The following is a 19022-nucleotide window of genomic DNA, read 5'->3' on the forward strand; positions in this document are numbered from 1 at the left end:
AAGTCATAATTTTAATGTTATAATTCCTTTTTTCCTTTATAGCCATCTGAGCCTCCCCGTCATCATAAACCATTCCATCTGGAGAAACTAGAAGCAGCAGAGGCCACAGCACTTATATCAACAAAGGACCAGGCATTGCTTGAGGGATTTTCATTTGTCAACTTGGAAACCCTTGAGCAGACCCCAGCTCTATAGTCATCAGAGCGAGCGGCCCACCTGAGCCTCCGGAAGACTGAAAATCAGAAGACTGGACATCACTGGAACAAACGCTGCAAGAATGAAGGTGACCATGGAGACGTCGAGGGACCCCGAATGAAGACACAGAGAATGACGGAGCCAGCAGATCCACCTATGGGCTGGCGGTAAGAATAAGCGCCATAATATCTGCGCTTTATTCCAATCATAGGCATGTGCCAAACATTTTTCACTGACCGGTAATAGGATTTCCTCCTGCTCATTTTAGCTCCAATTTTTGGTGCTGTCTTGGGCAATGATGAAATACTGAGGTGCGTGATGGCCGGCTATTAAGGGGTGGCAGGAGGCCGGATTTTTTTTTTTTAACAACATCTTGCACTTGCCTATGATAAATCTACCATTACCGGCAGTTGGATTTCCTCATACTTATGACAGTGTTGTCATAGGAGTGGGGAAAAAGGTGAGAGATGGCCGGCTATTAAGGGGTGGCAGGAGGCCGGATTTTTTTTTTTTTTTTTAAATAGGGAAAATTTGGCCTATGGAGAACACAAGAGCTTACAGCTAGTGGACTTGCACATCCTCCAGATGTAAGTGTAAAATGAGAGCCGCAGTCATAAAAAGTACATTTCATTAAGACCCTGAGGATGGCAGAGCCGGCAGATCCACCTATGAGCTGAGGGTAAGAATGGAGGACTATTTCATCAAAGTCCTGTGAAGACACCCATGCCAATGTCATTCCAGTCCATGCCAGGGGTACCTATTCCAGAAGCCATTGAGCCTTCTCATGGAACATCTATATAGTTAAACAAAACAAAAAAACCTGCAAAGCTTTTTAATGCAACTAAAACCTCTTACATTTTTCTTGCATCTGTAAATAACAACAGAATGAAGTGGGTTAAAAGTGTATTTTGAATATTCCCATTTTTTAAGGCACCTAAACAGGAAAGGGTTCTTTACAGTCAGAGCAGTGGGACTGTGGAATTCCCTACCACAAGAGGTAGTGATGGCAGACACTATAACAGCTTTCAAAAAAAGGGGCTGGATGATTTCCTCGATACACATAACATTCAGGGTTACAGTTAAATTAGACAAAATGTTACACCTATAGAAGTACATTTAATACCATAATAGTAATTACATAATTAGTATCATAATTAGGTTTGATCCAGGGTTCTAGGACTGATCGCCTATTTTCGGGGTCAAGAAGGAATTTTTCCCCTGTGACACAAATTGGCTGAAGGTGTCCTGGGGTTTTTGCCTTCTTCTGGATCAACAATGTAGGAATAGGGTAGTATTAGTAGTGATAGGAAAGAAGAATAATACTGTAATAAGATAGCAGGATGTTAATAATAGTAACGATATCAAATAGTCACATTTATAAAAATAAAAACAAATTAAATAATAACTGCAATAGTACAATAAGTAGTGTAATATTAAATATATAACTAGTAATAACATAATTAGGTTTGATCCAGGGTTCTAGGACTGATCGCCTTTTCTTGGGGTCAAGAAGGAATTTTTCCCCGTGATGCAAATTGGCGTTAGGTGTCCTGGGGTTTTTGCCTTCTTCTGGATCAACAGATTTAGGCATAGGGATTCTGGTAATACCATTATTAGAATCACAAGAGTAATACAAAACATAAAATTAATTAAAAAAATTAAATTATAAACGGGTACATTCTTAATTGTTATAGTGCAGCAATAATAAAAAAGGTAATAATAATAATAATAATAATACATTTGTGCTGTCTAGTGCCAGTTAGTTAGTAAGTCAGTGTAGTGTTAGTGTACGGAGTACAATTGGGGGAGGAAAGTTGAACTTGATAGACCGAGGTCTTTCTTCAACCTACGTTACAATGTTACTAATATCTGCTCTTTATTCCAATCGTAGGCATGTGCCAAATATTTTTCACTGACCGGTAATAGGATTTTCTCCTCCTCATTTTAGCTGCATTTTTTGGCGCTGTCTTGGGCAATGATGAAATACTGAGGTGCGTGATGGCCGGCTATTAAGGGGTGGCAGGAGGCCGGATTTTTTTTTTTTAACAACATCTTGCACTTGCCTATGATAAATCTACCATTACCGGCAGTTGGATTTCCTCATACTTATGACAGTGTTGTCATAGGAGTGGGGAAAAAGGTGAGAGATGGCCGGCTATTAAGGGGTGGCAGGAGGCCGGATTTTTTTTTGTTTTTGTTTTTTTTTTTTAAATAGGGAAAATTTGGCTTATGGAGAACACAAGAGCTTACAGCTAGTGGACCTGCACATCCTCCAGATGTAAGTGTAAAATGAGAGCCGCAGTCCTAAAAAGTACATTTTGTTAAGACCCTGAGGATGGCAGAGCCGGCAGATCCACCTATGAGCTGGGGGTAAGTATAGGCGCCATAATATGTAAACCCAGATCGCCAAATGGAGGACTATTTCATCAAAGTCCCGTGAAGACACCCATGCCAATGTCATTCCAGTCCATGCCAGGGGTACCCATTCCAGAAGCCATTGAGCCTTCTCATGGAACATCTATATAGTTAAACAAAACAAAAAAACCTGCAAAGCTTTTTAATGCAACTAAAACCTCTTACATGTTTCTTATATCAGTAAATAATGAATAAAGTGGGTTAAAAGTTGATTTTGAATATTCCCATTTTTTAAGGCACCTAAACAGGAAAGGGTTCTTTACAGTCAGAGCAGTGGGACTGTGGAATTCCCTACCACAAGAGGTAGTGATGGCAGACACTATAACAGCTTTCAAAAAAGGGCTGGACGATTTCCTCGATACACATAACATTGAGGGTTACAGTTAAATTAGACAAAATGTTACAACTATAGTAGTACATGTAGTACGGTAATAGTATTATTATTATTTATTATTATAGCGCCATTTATTCCATGGCACTTTACATGTCAAGAAGGGGTATACATACAAGAACTATTACAATAATCTTGAACACAATGTGACGGCGACTGGTACAGGAGGAGCGAGGACCCTGCCCGTGAGGGTTCACAGTCTACAAGGGATGGGTGAGGATACAGTAGGTGAGGGTAGAGCTGGTCGTACAGCGGTATTAACATTGCTTACATTTCCAGGGGGAATTAAAGAGGAAGTGCAGAAATTAGAGTCCTTAAATTTCCAGGAGGGATTACAGAGGAAGTGCAGAAAGTAGAGTTCTTACATTTCCAGGAGGATTTACAGAGGAAGTGCATAAAGTAAAATTCTTACATTTCCAGGAGGAATTACAGAGGAAGTGCAGAAAGTAGAGTCCTTACATTTCCAGGAGGGATTACAGAGTAAGTGCACAAAGTAGAGTTCTTACATTTCCAGGAGGGATTACAGGGGATGTGCACAAAGTAGAGTCCTTACATTTCCAGGAGGAATTAAAGAGGAAGTGCAGAAAGTAGAGTCCTTACATTTCCAGGAGGAATTAAAGAGGAAGTGCAGAAAGTAGAGTCCTTACATTTCCAGGGTGAATTAAAGAGGAAGTGCAGAAAGTAGAGTCCTTACATTTCCAGGAGGGATTACAGAGAAAGTTCACAAAATAGAGTTCTTACATTTCCAGGAATATTTACAGAGGAAGTGCATAAAATAAAGTGATTACATTTCCAGGGGAAATTAAAGAGGAAGTGCAGAAAGTAGAGTCCTTAAATTTCCAGGAGGAATTACAGAGGAAGTGCAGAAAGTAGAGTTCTTACATTTCCAGGAGGATTTACAGAGGAAGTGCATAAAGTAAAATTCTTACATTTCCAGGAGGAATTACAGAGGAAGTGCAGAAAGTAGAGTCCTTACATTTCCAGGAGGGATTACAGAGGAAGTGCACAAAGTAGACTTCTTACATTTCCAGGAGGGATTACAGGGGATGTGCACAAAGTAGAGTCCTTACAATTCCAGGAGGATTTACAGAGGAAGTGCATAAAGTTAAGTTCTTACATTTCCAGGCGAAATTAAAGAGGAAATGCAGAAAGTAGAGTCTTTTTATTTCCAGGAGGGATTACAGAGGAAGTGCACAAAGGTAGAGTTCTTACATTTCCAGGAGGGATTACAGAGGAAGTGCACAAAGTAGGAGTTCTTACATTTCCAGGAGGGATTACAGAGGAAGTGCACAAAGTAGAGCTCTTACATTTCCTGGAGGGATTACAGAGGAAGTGCATGAAGTAAAGTTCTTACATTTCCAGGAGGGATTACAGAGGAAGTGTATGAAGTAAAATTCTTACATTTCCAGGAGTAATTAAAGAGGAAATGCACAAAGTAGAGTCCTTACATTTCCAGGGGGAATTACAGAGGAAGTGCAGAAAGTAGAGTTCTTACATTTCCAGGAGGGATTACAGAGGAAGTGCATAAAGTAGAGTCCTTACATTTCCAGGAGGGATTACAGAGGAAATGCAGAAAGTAGAGTCTTTTTATTTCCAGGAGGGATTACAGAGGAAGTGCACAAAGGTAGAGTTCTTACATTTCCAGGAGGGATTACAGAGGAAGTGCACAAAGTAAGAGTTCTTACATTTCCAGGAGGGATTACAGAGGAAGTGCAGGAAGTAAAGTTCTTACATTTCCAGGAGGGATTACAGAGGAAGTGCACAAAGTAGAGTCCTTACATTTCCAGGGGGAATTACAGAGGAAGTGCAGGAAGTAAAGTACTTACATTTCCAGGAGGGATTACAGAGGAAGTGCACAAAGTAGAGTTCTTACATTTCCAGGAGGGATTACAGAGGAAGTGCACAAAGTAGAGTTCTTACATTTCCAGGAGGGATTACAGAGGAAGTGCATAAAGTAAAGTTCTTACATTTCCAGGGGGAATCAAAGAGGAAGTGCACAAAGTAGAGTCCTTACATTTCCAGGAGGATTTACAGAGGAAGTGCATAAAGTTCTTACATTTCCAGGAGGATTTACAGAGGAAGTGCATAAAGTAAAGTTCTTACATTTCCAGGAGGGATTACAGAGGAAGTGCATAAAGTAAAGTTCTTACATTTCCAGGAGGGATTACAGAGGAAGTGCATAAAGTAGAGTTCTTACATTTCCAGGAGGGATTACAGAGGAATTGCATAAAGTAAAGTTCTTACATTTCCAGGAAGGATTACAGAGGAAGTGCATAAAGTAAAGTTCTTACATTTCCAGGAGGAATTACAGAGGAAGTGCATAAAGTAAAGTTCTTACATTTCCAGGAGGGATTACAGAGGAAGTGCATAAAGTAGAGTCCTTACATTTCCAGGAGGGATTACAGAGGAAGTGTATAAAGTAAAGTTCTTACATTTCCAGGAGGGATTACAGAGGAAGTGCACAAAGTAGAGTCCTTACATTTCCAGGTGGAATTACAGAGGAAGTGCAGAAAGTAAAGTTCTTACATTTCCAAGAGGGATTACATAGGAAGTGCATAGAGTAGAGTTCTTACATTTCCAGGAGGGATTACAGAGGAAGTGCATAAAGTTAAGTTCTTACATTTCCTGGAGTAATTAAAGAGGAAGTGCACAAAGTAGAGTCCTTACATTTCCAGGAGGGATTACATAGGAAGTACACAAAGTAGAGTTCTTACATTTCCAGGAGGGATTACAGAGGAAGTGCACAAAGTAGAGTTCTTACATTTCCAGGAGGGATTACAGAGGAAGTGCACAAATTAGAGTTCTTACATTTCCTGGAGGGATTACAGTTGAAGTGCATAAAGTAAAGTTCTTACATTTCCAGGGGGAATTAAAGAGGAAGTGCACAAAGTAGAGTCCTTACATTTCCAGGAGGATTTACAGAGGAAGTCCATAAAGTTCTTACATTTCCAGGAGGATTTACAGAGGAAGTGGATAAAGTAAAGTTCTTACATTTCCAGGAGGGATTACAGAGCAAGTGCATAAAGTTAAGTTCTTACATTTCCAGGAATAATTTAAAGAGGAAGTGCATAAAGTAGAGTTCTTACATTTCCCGGAGGGATTACACAGAGGAAGTGCACAAAGTAGAGTTCTTACATTTCCAGGAGGGATTACAGAGGAAGTGCACAAAGTAGAGTTCTTACATTTTCAGGAGGGATTACAGAGGAAGTGCACAAAGTAGAGTTCTTACATTTCCAGGAGGGATTACAGAGGAAGTGCACAAAGTAGAGTTCTTACATTTCCAGGAGGGATTACAGAGGAAGTGCCCAAAGTAGAGTTCTTACATTTCCAGGAGGGATTACACAGAGGAAGTGCACAAAGTAGAGTTCTTACATTTCCCGGAGGGATTACACAGAGGAAGTGCACAAAGTAGAGTTCTTACATTTCCAGGAGGGATTACAGAGGAAGTGCACAAAGTAGAGTTCTTACATTTCCAGGAGGGATTACAGAGGAAGTGCACAAAGTAGAGTTCTTACATTTCCAGGAGGAATGACAGAGGAAGTGCACAAAGTAGAGTTCTTACATTTCCAGGAGGGATTACAGAGGAAGTGCCCAAAGTAGAGTTCTTACATTTCCAGGAGGGAATACAGAGGAAGTGCACAAAGTAGAATTCTTACATTTCCAGGAGGGATTACAGAGGAAGTGCACAAAGTAGAGTTCTTACATTTCCAGGAGGGATTACAGAGGAAGTTCACAAAGTAGAGTTCTTACATTTCCAGGAGGGATTACAGAGGAAGTGCATAAAGTAAAGTTCTTACATTTCCAGGGGGAATTAAAGAGGAAGTGCATAAAGTTCTTACATTTCCAGGAGGGATTACAGAGGAAGTGCACAAAGTAGAGTCCTTACATTTCCTGGAGGGATTAAAGAGGAAGTGCAGAAAGTAGAGTTCTTACATTTCCTGGAGGGATTACAGAGGAAGTGGATAAAGTAAAGTTCTTACATTTCCAGGGGGAATTAAAGAGGAAGTGCATAAAGTTCTTAAATTTCCAGGAGGGATTACAGAGGAAGTGCACAAAGTAGAGTCCTTACATTTCCAGGAGGATTTACAGAGGAAGTGCATAAAGTTCTTACATTTCCAGGAGGATTTACAGAGGAAGTGCATAAAGTAAAGTTCTTACATTTCGAGGAGGGATTACCGAGGAAGTGTATAAAGTAAAGTTCTTACATTTCCAGGAGTAATTAAAGAGGAAATGCACAAAGTAGAGTCCTTACATTTCCAGGGGGAATTACAGAGGAAGTGCAGAAAGTAAAGTTCTTACATTTCCAGGAGGGATTACAGAGGCAGTGCATAAAGTAAAGTTCTTACATTTCCAGGTGGGATTACAGAGGAAGTGCATAAAGTAAAGTTCTTACATTTTCAGGGGAAATTACAGATGAAGTGCAGAAAGTAGAGTCCTTACATTTCCAGGGGGAATTACAGAGGAAGTGAATAAAGTAGAGTTCTTACATTTCCAGGAGGGATTACAGAGGAAGTGCATAAAGTAGAGTTCTTACATTTCCAGGAGGGATTACAGAGGAAGTGCATAAAGTTCTTACATTTCCAGGAGTAATTAAAGAGGAAGTGCACAAAGTAGAGTCCTAACATTTCCAGGGGAAATTACAGAGGAAGTGCAGAAAGTAAAGTTCTTACATTTCCAGGAGGGATTACAGAGGAAGTGCACAAAGTAGAGTTCTTACATTTCCAGGAGGAATTACAGAGGAAGTGCACAAAGTAAAGTTCTTACATTTTCAGGGGGAATTAAAGAGGAAGTGCATAAAGTTCTTACATTTCCAGGAGGATTTACAGAGGAAGTGCATAAAGTAAAGTTCTTACATTTCCAGGAGGGATTACAGAGGAAGTGTATAAAGTAAAGTTCTTACATTTCCAGGAGTAATTAAAGAGTAAATGTACAAAGTAGAGTCCTTACATTTCCAGGGGGAATTACAGAGGAAGTGCATAAAGTAGAGTTCTTACATTTCCAGGAGGGATTACAGAGGAAGTACATAAAGTTCTTACATTTCCAGGAGGGATTACAGAGGAAGTGCCCAAAGTAGAGTTCTTACATTTCCAGGAGGGATTACAGAGGAAGTACACAAAGTAGAGTTCTTACATTTCCAGGAGGGATTACAGAGTAAGTGCACAAAGTAGAGTTCTTACATTTCCAGGAGGATTTACAGAGGAAGTGCATAAAGTTCTTACATTTCCAGGAGGATTTACAGAGGAAGTGCATAAAGTAAAGTTCTTACATTTCTAGGAGGGATTACAGAGGAAGTGCATAAAGTAAAGTTCTTACATTTCCAGGGGGAATTAAAGAGGAAGTGAATAAAGTAAAGTTCTTACATTTCCAGGAGGGATTACAGAGGAAGTGCATAAAGTAGAGTTCTTACATTTCCAGGAGGGATTACAGAGGAAGTGCATAAAGTAAAGTTCTTACATTTCCAGGGGGAATTAAAGAGGAAGTGCACAAAGTAAAGTTCTTACATTTCCAGGAGGGATTACAGAGGAAGTGCACAAAGTAGAGTTCTTACATTTCCAGGAGGGATTACAGAGGGAGTGCACAAAGTAGAGTTCTTACATTTCCAGGAGGGATTACAGAGGAAGTGCATAAAGTAAAGTTCTTACATTTCCAGGGGGAATTAAAGAGGAAGTGCACAAAGTAGAGTCCTTACATTTCCAGGAGGATTTACAGAGGAAGTGCATAAAGTTCTTACATTTCCAGGAGGATTTACAGAGGAAGTGCATAAAGTAAAGTTCTTACATTTCCAGGAGGGATTACAGAGGAAGTGCATAAAGTAAAGTTCTTACATTTCCAGGAGGATTTACAGAGGAAGTGCATAAAATAAAGTTCTTACATTTCCAGGGGGAATTAAAGAGGAAGTGCATAAAGTAAAGTTCTTACATTTCCAGGAGGGATTACAGAGTAAGTGCACAAAGTAGAGTCCTTACATTTCCAGGAGGAATTACAGAGGAAGTGCGCAAAGTAGAGTTCTTACATTTCCAGGAGGGATTACAGAGGAAGTGCATAAAGTTCTTACATTTCCAGGAGGATTTACAGAGGAAGTGTATAAAGTAAAGTTCTTACATTTCCAGGAGTAATTAAATAGGAAGTGCAGAAAGTAGAGTTCTTACATTTCCAGGAGGGATTACAGAGGAAGTGCATAAAGTAGAGTTCTTACATTTCCAGGAGGGATTACAGAGGAAGTGTATAAAGTAAAGTTCTTACACTTCCAGGAGGGATTACAGAGGAAGTGCATAAAGTAAAGTTCTTACATTTCCAGGGGGAATTACAGAGGAAGTGAATAAAGTAGAGTTCTTACATTTCCAGGAGGGATTACAGAGGAAGTGCATAAAGTAGAGTTCTTACATTTCCAGGAGGGATTACAGAGCAAGTGCATAAAGTTAAGTTCTTACATTTCCTGGAGTAATTGAAGAAGAAGTGCACAAAGTAGAGTCCTTTCATTTCCAGGGGGAATTACAGAGGAAGTGCATAAAGTAGAGTTCTTACATTTCCAGGAGGGATTACAGAGGAAGTGCATAAAGTTAAGTTCTTACATTTCCTGGAGTAATTAAAGAGAAAGTGCACAAAGTAGAGTCCTTACATTTCCAGGGGTAATTACAGAGGAAGTGCAGAAAGTAAAGTTCTTACATTTCCAGGAGGGATTACAGAGGAAGTGCATAAAGTAAAGTTCTTACATTTCCAGGAGGGATTACAGAGGAAGTGCACAAAGTAGAGTTCTTACATTTCCAGGAGGGATTACAGAGGAAGTGCACAAAGTAGAGTTCTTACATTTCCAGGAGGGATTACAGAGGAAGTATGCAAAGTAGAGTTCTTACATTTCCAGGAGGGATTACAGAGGAAGTGCATAAAGTTCTTACATTTCCCGGAGGATTTACAGAGGAAGTACATAAAGTAAAGTTCTTACATTTCCAGGAGGGATTACAGAGGAAGTGCACCAAGTAGAGTTCTTACATTTCCAGGAGGGATTACAGAGGAAGTGCACAAAGTAGAGTTGTTACATTTCCAGGAGTAATTAAAGAGGTAGTGCACAAAGTAGAGTCCTTACATTTCCAGGTGGAATTACAGAGGAAGTGCATAAAGTAAAGTACTTACATTTCCAGGAGGGATTACAGAGGAAGTGCATAAAGTAGAGTTCTTACATTTCCAGGAGCAATTACAGAGCAAGTGCATAAAGTAAAGTTCTTACATTTCCCGGAGGGATTACACAGAGGAAGTGCACAAAGTAGAGTTCTTACATTTCCAGGAGGGATTACAGAGGAAGTGCACAAAGTAGAGTTCTTACATTTCCAGGAGGGATTACAGAGGAAGTGCACAAACTAGAGTTCTTACATTTCCAGGAGGGATTACAGAGGAAGTGCCCAAAGTAGAGTTCTTACATTTCCAGGAGGGAATACAGAGGAAGTGCACAAAGTACAGTCATGGCCAAAAGTATTGAGAATGAGACAAATAGTAATTTTTCCAAAGTTTACTGCTTCATTTTTTGTAATGGCAATTTGCATATACTCCTGAATGTCAAAGAGTGATCAGCTTAACAGCAATTACTGTACTTGCAAAGTCAATATTTGCCCAGAAAATGAACTTTAACCCCCAAAACACATTTCAACATCATTGCAGTCCTGCCTTAAAAGGAGCAGCTAACATCGTTTTAGTGATTGATCCATTAACACAGGTGTGGGTGTTGATGAGGACAGGGCTGGCGATCAATCAGTCATGATTAAGTAAGAATGACATCACTGGACACTTTAAAAGGAGGCTGGTTCTTGGTATCATTGTTTCTCTTCAGTTAACCATGGTTATCTCTAAAGAAACATGTGCAGCCATCATTGCACTGCACAAAAATGGCCTAACAGGGAAGAGTATCGCAGCTACAAAGATTGCACCTCAGTCAACAATCTATCGCATCATCAAGAACTTCAAGGAGAGAGCTTCCATTGTTGTCAAAAAGGCTCCAGGGCGCCCAAGACAGACCAGCAAGCGCCAGGACCATATCTTAAAACTGTTTCAGCTGCGGGATCGGACTACCAGCAGTGCCGAGCTTGCTCAGGAATGGCAGCAGGCTGGTGTGAGTGCTTCTGCACGCACTGTGAGGCGGAGACTCTTTGAGCAAGGGCTGGTTTCAAGGAGGGCAGCAAAGAAGCCACTTCTCTCCAGAAAAAACATCAGGGACCGACTGATATTCTGCAAAAGGTACAGGGAGTGGACTGCTGAGGACTGGGGCAAAGTCATTTTCTCTGATGAATCCCCTTTTCGATTGTTTGGGACATCTGGAAAACAGCTTATTCGGAGAAGAAGAGGTGAGCGCTACCACCAGTCTTGTCTCATGCCAACTGTAAAGCATCCTGAAACCATTCATGTGTGGGGTTGCTTCTCAGCCAAGGGAATCGGCTCACTCACAGTCTTGCCTAAAAACACAGCCATGAATAAAGAATGGTACCAGAATGTCCTCCAAGAGCAACTTCTCCCAACCGTCCAAGAGCAGTTTGGCGCCCAACAATGCCTTTTCCAGCATGATGGAGCACCTTGCCATAAAGCAAAGGTGATAACTAAATGGCTCATGGAACAAAACATAGAGATTTTGGGTCCATGGCCTGGAAACTCCCCAGATCTTAATCCCATTGAGAACTTGTGATCAATCAAGAGACGGGTGGACAAACAAAAACCAACAAATTCTGGCAAAATGCAAGCATTGATCATGCAAGAATGGACTGCTATCAGTCAGGATTTGGTCCAAAAGTTGATTGAGAGCATGCCAGGGAGAATTACAGAGGTCTTGAAGAAGAAGGGGCAACACTGCAAATATTGACTTGCTGCATTAACTCATCCTAACTGTCAATATAACCTATTGGTACTCATAATATGATTGCAATTATATTTCTGTATGTGATATAAACATCAGACAAACACTAATAAAAACCAGAGGCCAGCAGATCATGGGAAAATATAATTTTGGTGTCATTCTCAAAACTTTTGGCCATGACTGTACATACATACAGACACAGACTCACCATCCCCCGGCTCCATTCCTCCTGCCTGCTCTGATTTCTCCGTTGCAGCAGTGCAGGCCGGGCGCGCACTGCGTGACATCACAGCGCACAGGGCCGTGTCTCCTAGCAGTGACGGGGCCGTGTCTCCTAGCAGTGACGCGGTTGGGCCAGCACAGGGAAGTTAACTGCTGCAGTGCTGGCCCGGCCGATGAAGAAGTAGCGGCGGCCGCTGCTGGGGGAGCGGTCCGGGGCCCCCCCTCCCGCCACTGCTACCGGTATGTGCCGCGGTGGCCCGCACATATAATGAGGGCAATCCGGCATTAGACACCCCGCCCGGAGCCGCGGGCCCTCTGCAGGCTCGGGGGCCTGGGCGGTAGCCCGGATTGCCCTCATTATAATCCGCCTATGCTGCCAACAAATTTTGCAGCATAATGTAGGGCCCGGTGTGAGAAAGCTGGGTCTCTCTCAGAGGTCATGGGTCTTCCAGCAGGACAATGACCCAAAACACACTTCCAAAAGCACTATAAAATGGTTTGAGAGAAAGCACTGGAGACGTCTAAGGTGGCCAGCAATGAGTCCAGACCTGAATCCCATAGAACACCTGTGGAGAGATCTCAAAATGGCAGTTTGGAGAAGGCACCCTTCAAATATCAGGGACCTGGAGCAGTTTGCCAAAGAAGAATGGTCTATAATTCCAGCAGAGCATTGTAAGAAACTCATTGATGGTTACCGGAAGCGGTTGTTCACAGTTATTTTGGCTAAAGGTTGTGCAACCAAGTATTAGGCTGAGGGTGCCAATACTTTTGTCCGGCCCATTTTTGGAGTTTTGTGTGAAATGATCAAGGTTTTGATTTTTGCTTCATTCTCTTTTGTGTTTTTTCCTTGCAAGCAAATTAAATGAAGATAATAATACCAAAGAATTTGTGATTGCAATCATTTTCAGGAAGAAACTGAGTATTATCTGACAGAATTGCAGGGGTGCCAATACTTTTGGCCACCACTGTAATACACTGTGTTCCTAATTATTATGCAAATAATATTTTCTCAGATTTTCCCAAATTACCTATATGAATTGCAGTCATTGTAATTTTCCAGTCAAATAACTATTAGAGTACAATTGAAAGGTTTTTGTATAAACTGCCTATGATAACAGGATATTTAAAAAAAAATAAAAAACTCAAACTGCACTCAAAATGCATGTTCCAAATTATTATGCACAGCAGAGTTTTCAACCTTTTCATTTTAATAAAGAACAAAAAAATGGTCATTTTTGAAATTATAGGCATTAGCAGGTTATTACACACTGAAATCAAACAGTTTTCAACTCAAAACTTTATTCTAGGTGATGTTACATTTGCACATAGCACCGCTTGTTCGAAAGGAGCTTCTGAACTCTCTCGTCCATTGAATTTGTCAGGTTTTGGATGGTTTCTGCTTCCAATTGTTTTGCATGAGGACAGAATACCCTCCCAGAGCTGTTGCTTAGATGTGAACTGCCTCCCGCCATCATAGACACTCCTTTTGATGATGCTCCAGAGGTTCTCAATGGGGTTGAGGTCAGGGGAGCATGGGTACCACACCATAAGTTTGTCCCCTTTTATGCCCATAGCAGCCAGAGATGCAGATGTGTTATGTGCAGCATGAGACGGGGCATTATCATGCATGAAATGATCTCGATGGTCCAGATGGATGGAGTGGAGGATGGCTGGTTGATGGACACCCCATGCAAACACGGCTACGGCGCTAACAAGGAGAAGGTGGAGTAATGTTTTGGGCTGGAATCATGGGGAGAGAGATTGTCGGCCCTTTTAGGATCCCTGAAGAGGTAAAGATGAACTCCATAATGTATGTTGAGTTTCTCAAACAGCACTTCCTTCCATGGTTCAAGAAGAAGAACCGTGCATTCCGCAGCAAGATCATTTTCATGCATGATAATGCCCCGTCTCATGCTGCACATAACACATCTGCATCTCTGGCTGCTATGGGCATAAAAGGGGACAAACTTATGGTGTGACCCCCATGCTCCCCTGACCTCTACCCCATTCAGAACCTTTGGAGCATCATTAAAAGGAGTGTCTATGATGGCGGGAGGCAGTTCACATCTAAGCAACAGCTCTGGGAGGGTATTCTGTCCTCATGCAAAACAATTGAAGCAGAAACCATCCAAAACCTGACAAATTCAATGGACGAGAGAGTTCAGAAGCTCCATTCGAACAAGCGGTCCTATGTGCAAATGTAACATCACCTAGAATAAAGTTTTGAGTTGAAAACTGTTTGATTTCAGTTTGTAATAACCTGCTAATGCCTATAATTTCAAAAATGAACATTTTTTTTGTTCTTTATTAAAATGAAAAGGTTGAAAACTCTGCTGTGCATAATAATTTGGAACATGCATTTTGAGTGCAGTTTGAGTTTTTTATTTTTTTAAAAATATACTGTTATCATAGGCACTTTGTACAAAAACCTTTCAATTGTACTCTAATAGTTATTTGACTGGAAAATTACAATGACTGCAATTCATATAGGTAATTTGGGAAATCTGAGAAAATATTATTTGCATAATAATTTGGAACACAGTGTAAGTGAGCTGTCATTTATTCATAAGACGTTCTATTCTTCAGAGCTGAGACTGTAAAATAAAAAGTGAAGAATAAAATATCTGATGACTGTTCTGTCACTGTGAGTAAGAAACAGATAATAAAATTAAAGGAAAAAATAACTGAGGGGAGAACCCTGCAGGTTTATTGTCCTTCTATAGCTGTATGGTGGCAGGATGGTGACACTGCTGGAGTCCTGGTGAGGATCTGTGTAGCATCGGCGTCTCTGCCCCTTGCTAGGCAGAGACACCATCCCTCTAACCTCCCCACTCCTGGCGCGGCGTCCTCTAGCGCTTCTCTCCCCACTGCTTCCGGCACGCGCTCCTTCCCTGGCTGTGTGCTTAGGGCGCGCGCTCGCGCACTTCCCCTCTCTTAAAGGGACCGCGCACGCCGTCCTAAGGAGTCCCCGGCCAATTGCCAGAGGACCTCCCATATATAAGGCACCTCCTCCAAAATGGAGGAGCCCGAGCAAAGTTGTTTGCACTGTGTCTGATCTGTGCTTCAGCCCTGAGGTCCCGCTGCTAGCCTGACTCCTCTTCCTGCCTGCCAGCCTATTATCTGCCCGTTACCTGCCAGCCTGCTCACCTGGAGTGCTCACCTGTTATCTGCCGGTTACCTGCCTTGGCTATCAATCCGCTCACCTGGGAGCATCCGCCTGCCTTGTCTGTCAGACCGCTCACCTGGGAGCGCCCACCAGTTACCTGCCAGTTACCTGCCTCGTCTGTCTGGCCGCTCACCTGGGAGCACCCGCCTGTTACCTGCCTCGTCTGTCTGTCCGCTCACCTGGGAGCGCCCACCTGTTACCTGCCAATTACCTGCCTCGTCTGTCTGCCCGCTCACCTGGGAGCGCCCACCTGTTACCTGCCAGTTACCTGCCTCGTCTGTCTGCCGGCTCACCTGGGAGCACCCACCAGTTACCTGCCAGTTACCCGCCTCATCTGTCTGCCCGCTCACCTGGGAGCACCTGCCTGTTTCCTGCCAGCCTGCCTGGAGACCCTGCCGTCACTTGCTGTGACCACCTTCCTGGTAAACCTAAAGACTGCTGCTTGCTCTGCTTTCTTGAACTGTGACCACCTGTCTGCTACCAGAGACTTCCGCCTGCTTGCCGTGTCCATCCGCCATACCGGTCAGTCCCAGCCATCTGACCCGTGGGAGCCACCTGCTCTCTTACAAGGTCGTCCCCAGAGTAGCACCTGGTCCCTCAGCCCGGATCCTCCCTGGTCACAGTGTCGTTAGCTGCCGTACGACCAGGGTTGGTTCGGGTGGATACTTAGTCACGCCCCTCTGGGTCCCTCCTTGCACCTCAGCACAGAGGTTCCACCACCCGGACCCATAACAATCTGCATGATATTAATTTCTGTTGACTTTTTATTGCCAACATATTCTGCAGTGATGTACATATAGTCCCTGCCCACAATGCGGTACACATGAGGGACAATTTCATATTAAGCCAAGTAACCTATGATGTCAGTTTGTTTTTGCAGTATGAGTGAAAATGGAGAACCCAGAGGAAATTCATGCAAACACGGGGAGAACATACAAACTCCTTGAAGATGTTGTCCTTTTTATTTACATTATATCCCTACCCTAAACTCATTAAAGTGGTTGTCCAGCTCCTTCTTAACAGCTAAACTGACCATCATAAAATAAACAACTACTTACCACCTGGATCAGCGCTTTTCAACCATCAGGAGAGATCTCTGCAGTGGCTTAACTAGAGTCCGATTGGCCCCATGCAAAATTTGGACCTTACCTTCTGTAAGCGTTCTAGAACCTACAAAAACATATATATTCACCCCCCCCATGTAATAATGTCCCCCATCCTGTCTCCTTCCTGTAATAATTTTCCTCATCCTGGTCCTTGCCTGTAATAATGTCCTCCGTCCTGGCCCCTTCAAGTAATAATGTTCCCCTCCTGACCCCTTCCTGAATTATTGTCCCCTGTCCTGGGCCCATTCCTGTATTAATGCCCCTCTATCCGATAACAATGTACCCCTTACTGTGCCCTTTCCTGGCAAAATATTCCCCATACTGTGTTCCTTTCTGATATAATGTCTCCCAACTTTGACCACTTCCTGGTATAAAGTCCTCCATCCTTGGCCCCTTCCAGTAATAATGTCCCCTTCCTGAAACCTTCCAGTAATAATGTTCCCCTCTTGGCTTCTTCCTGTGATAATGCCCCACTTCATCCTGGGCCCCATCCTATAACAATTTCCCACATCCTTGGCCCCTTCCTGATATATAGCTCCCCATCCTGAGTCCCTTCCAGTAATAATGTCCCCCTCCTGGCTTCTCCCTGTAATAATGCCCCTCTCCATCCTGGGCCCCATCTTAGAACAATTTCCCACTTCCTGGTCCCCATCCTGCTATATAGCCCCCCATTCTAGGCCCCTTCCAGTAATAATTTGTTCTCCAGTACATTTAAAAAAAAACCAAAACATTAATTCTTACCTTCCCGCTGCCACAATGTGCGGCATCCTCTTTTATAGCTGGTGCAAAAGCCAGCAGCTGACTTTGATGAGCCTGCATGAGTAGCGCAAGACGTCATTTCCATGTGCTGCCCATGACGGGCAAGCCAAGGTCAGCTGCCAGCCTCTGATTGGCCGGCAGCATGTATTGAAGTGCAGGGAATCAGTGGGTCTCTGCGCCACAGTACATTTCATCTGAATGTGCATCCGAGGATGTACATCCAGGTGGAATAAGCGCTGGCGTAGGCGACGTCCCCCACATGAGCCTGATTGCCGTCGCCCACTCTTGTGATGTGATCATTACGCCCCTTCCTCCCCGCTGCCAATGGCTGCTGATTGGCTGCAGTGGTCATAAGACATGTCATGTGAAAGCTGGCAGACACAGCCCTGTGATTGGAGGAACCATGTTGGTCCGGGAGGTGTGAAGATTTTTTTTTTTAATTTTCAAAATGGCCAGTAAAGCTATTGGCCATTAGTGGAAAGCCCCTTTAAGAATCACTTTTAAATCAGGTGATAACTCCTTTAAAGTGAGTGTTTGCTTTTAAAACTAATAATTTTGAAACTTTATTTAACAAAACTCAGAGTCTCCTGGTTTTACTGTATAGTTATGGTATTTCAGTAATAAGATTTCTCCATAATTTCAAAATAATGCGACATCGTAAAATCATATAATATTCAACCTAATAAAGAAAAAACTGTGCTCCCCAATTTTAGAAGGCAGGTGTGTACCGGAGCAGACGTCGCATAAATGCAATGATTTTGTGCCTCTACACCTGTTCGGTGTACCGTTACAAATGGACCATTGATCCTAAACTTTCTGAGTCAAGGTCTCATATTTACAAGGTGCTTATTGACAATCTGAGCCGGCGAATGGCTCTGTGTCCGTATATTCGCTATATACTGCCCGCAATATCTTGTAGAAAGCTCACAGTGACTAAAATGTATAAATAGTTCTCTTTGGAGAATTTAATTAGATCCATTCATACCTTACCTTATAATGAGGACTTAAAGGGCTTTTATAACTAGGTAAAACAAGCTTAACGGGACTGTCCAGGACTTATATATTAATGACTGATTTTAGGATAAGTCATCAACAGGGTGGGACTGGGCTAGCGGGGTACCCTCCGCAGAGGAGAGGGGAAGAAGAGAATGAAAAAATAAAAAAACCTGCGGTTTTAAGGGGCACGGGCCCTTTAAAAGCGCAGGCACAGTGTATGCAGGGACGCGCGCACGCGGCGCTCATTACCTGAACCGCCGCGACACACGTCCCAGTGAAGCAGCTGAAACTGCGCGTCTCCCTTCCCCGGCCAGCATATGATGTCATCGTCATGCGCCTGCTGTGAAGGAGGCGCGCAACTCAGCCGCCGGAGAAGGACACCGCACGGGAGCGCAGGAAGGTAAGAGGTGTCTGTGTCTGTGTGTGTGTCTGTGTGTGTGTCTGTGTGTATATGAGTGGATGCAGAATGGGATGGGCCGCTGGCTGGACACACAAGGGGGGGCCCGCTGGACACACAAGGGGGGACCCTGGCTGGACACACAAGGGGGGGCCCGCCTGGACACACAAGAGGGGCCTTGCTGGACACACAAGGGGGAGCCCTGGCTGGACACACAAGGGGGAACCCTGGCTGGACACACAAGGGGGAGCCCTGGCTGGACACACAAGGGGGGAGCTGGCTGGACACACAAGAGTGAACCCTGACTGGACACACAAGGGGGGAACCCTGGCTTGACACACAAGGGGGGGAGCCTGGCTGGACACATAACGGGGAGCCTGGCTGGACACATGGGAAAGGGGGGGCAGGATGGCTATATGGGGGGCAGGCTGGACACACAAGGGGGGGCCCAGCTGGACACACAAGAGGGGCCTTGATGGACACACAAGGGGGAGCCCTGGCTGGACACACAAGGGGGAACCCTGGCTGGACACACAAGG

Source organism: Phyllobates terribilis, unplaced genomic scaffold (assembly GCF_046119375.1).
Source record: "Phyllobates terribilis strain yellow unplaced genomic scaffold, ASM4611937v1 Scaffold_62__1_contigs__length_8034531, whole genome shotgun sequence".
Lineage (NCBI taxonomy): Eukaryota > Metazoa > Chordata > Amphibia > Anura > Dendrobatidae > Phyllobates > Phyllobates terribilis.